Source organism: Nansenia antarctica (assembly GCF_963989245.1).
Source record: "Nansenia antarctica genome assembly, chromosome: 17".
Taxonomy (NCBI): domain Eukaryota; kingdom Metazoa; phylum Chordata; class Actinopteri; order Argentiniformes; family Microstomatidae; genus Nansenia; species Nansenia antarctica.
Genome location: NC_137687.1, coordinates 27,709,063 through 27,711,562, shown reverse-complemented (window position 1 = coordinate 27,711,562; position 2,500 = coordinate 27,709,063). Strand labels below are relative to the sequence as shown.

The following is a 2,500-nucleotide window of genomic DNA, read 5'->3' as shown; positions in this document are numbered from 1 at the left end:
CATAAAAAAATAAATTAAAAAAGAAGTTCCAAAACAGTTCATTAGAATTACAAGCACTGTGAGGATCGACTAAGGAGGAGATCTAACCTGAGGAGGAGCCTAACCAGAGGAGGAGGAGCCTACCCAGAGGAGGAGCCTAACCAGAGGAGGAGCCTAACCAGAGGAGGAGGAGCCTACCCAGAGGAGGAGGAGCCTAACCAGAGGAGGAGGATGAGCCTAACCAGAGGAGGAGCCTAACCAGAGGAGGAGGAGCCTACCCAGAGGAGGAGCCTAACCAGAGGAGGAGGAGCCTACCCAGAGGAGGAGGAGCCTACCCAGAGGAGGAGGAGCCTACCCAGAGGAGGAGGAGCCTAACCAGAGGAGGAGGAGCCTAACCAGAGGAGGAGCCTAACATGAGGAGGAGGAGCCTAACCAGAGGAGGAGCCTAACCAGAGGAGGAGGAGCCTAACCAGAGGAGGAGGAGCCTAACCAGAGGAGGAGGAGCCTAACCAGAGGAGGAGGAGCCTACCCAGAGAAGGAGGAGCCTAACCAGAGGAGGAGGAGCCTAACCAGAGGAGGAGGAGCCTAACCAGAGGAGGAGGAGCCTAACCAGAGGAGGAGGAGCCTAACCAGAGGAGGAGCCTAACCAGAGGAGGAGGAGCCTACCCAGAGGAGGAGGAGCCTAACCAGAGGAGGAGGAGCCTAACCAGAGTAGGAGGAGGAGCCTAACCAGAGTAGGAGGAGGAGCCTACCCAGAGGAGGAGGAGCCTACCCAGAGGAGGAGGAGCCTAACCAGAGGAGGAGGAGCCTAACCAGAGGAGGAGCCTAACATGAGGAGGAGGAGCCTAACCAGAGGAGGAGCCTAACCAAAGGAGGAGGAGCCTAACCAGAGGAGGAGGAGCCTAACCAGAGGAGGAGGAGCCTAACCAGAGGAGGAGGAGCCTAACCAGAGGAGGAGGAGCCTACCCAGAGGAGGAGGAGCCTAACCAGAGGAGGAGGAGCCTAACCAGAGGAGGAGGAGCCTAACCAGAGGAGGAGGAGCCTAACCAGAGGAGGAGGAGCCTAGCCAGAGTAGGAGGAGGAGCCTAACCAGAGGAGGAGGAGCCTAACCAGAGGAGGAGGAGCCTAGCCAGAGTAGGAGGAGGAGCCTAACCAGAGGAGGAGGAGCCTAACCAGAGGAGGAGGAGCCTAGCCAGAGGAGGAGGAGCCTAACCAGAGGAGGAGGAGCCTAACCAGAGGAGGAGGAGCCTAGCCAGAGTAGGAGGAGGAGCCTAACCAGAGGAGGAGGAGCCTAACCAGAGGAGGAGGAGCCTAGCCAGAGTAGGAGGAGGAGCCTAACCAGAGGAGGAGGAGCCTAACCAGAGGAGGAGGAGCCTAGCCAGAGTAGGAGGAGCCTAACCAGAGTAGGAGGAGGAGCCTAACCAGAGGAGGAGGAGCCTAACCAGAGGAGGAGGAGCCTAACCAGAGGAGGAGGAGCCTAGCCAGAGTAGGAGGAGGAGCCTAACCAGAGGAGGAGGAGCCTAACCAGAGGAGGAGGAGCCTAACATGAGGAGGAGGAGCCTAACATGAGGAGGAGGAGCCTAACCAGAGTAGGAGGAGGAGCCTAACCAGAGTAGGAGGAGGAGCCTAACCAGAGGAGGAGGGGCCTAACCAGAGTAGGAGGAGCCTAGCCAGAGTAGGAGGAGGAGCCTAACCAGAGGAGGAGGAGCCTAACCAGAGGAGGAGGAGCCTAACATGAGGAGGAGGAGCCTAACCAGAGGAGGAGGGGCCTAACCAGAGTAGGAGGAGGAGCCTAACCAGAGTAGGAGGAGCCTAACATGAGGAGGAGGAGCCTAAGATTTGCACACAAATATCCCACTGAGATCGACGCATGGTTTATGGAAACCTCCAAGCTTTACATATGGATCTACTATGACATGACCCTCAGACCCTTAACCCCCTGTTGATTCTCTCCTGGGGAGACATGGGGGAGAGAGAGGGAGGCTGGTTCTGGGGGAGAGGGGGGGCTGGTTCTCTCCTGGGGGAGACATGGGGGAGAGAGAAAGGGGAGGCTGGTTCTCTCCTGGGGGAGACATGGGGGAGAGAGAGAGGGGAGGCTGGTTCTCTCCTGGGGGAGACATGGGGGAGAGAGAGAGGGGAGGCTGGTTCTCTCCTGGGGGAGACATGGGGGAGAGAGAGAGGGGGGGCTGGTTCTCTCCTGGGGGAGACATGGGGGAGAGAGAGAGGGGAGGGCTGGTTCTCTCCTGGGGGAGACATGGGGGAGAGAGAGAGGGGAGGCTGGTTCTCTCCTGAGGGAGACATGGGAGAGAGAGAGAGGGGAGGCTGGTTCTCTCCTGGGGGAGACATGGGGGAGAGAGAGAGGGGGAGGCTGGTTCTCTCCTGGGGGAGACATGGGGGAGAGAGAGAGGGGGGGCTGGTTCTCTCCTGGGGGAGACATGGGGGAGAGAGAGAGGGGGGGCTGGTTCTCTGATGAACCAGGTGATGCAGAGACTTCATAGCGGCCAAGCTCTGAACACGAGAC

At 59.0% G+C, this 2,500-nt stretch overlaps 1 protein-coding gene across 1 annotated transcript in view; it reads right to left on the bottom strand.

The window, feature by feature from the left end:
- Positions 1-2,500, bottom strand: part of faf1 (Fas (TNFRSF6) associated factor 1) — a gene marked incomplete at its 5' end in the record, with an annotated part of 131,764 nt that overhangs the window by 40,348 nt on the left and 88,916 nt on the right. The window lies entirely within an intron of this gene.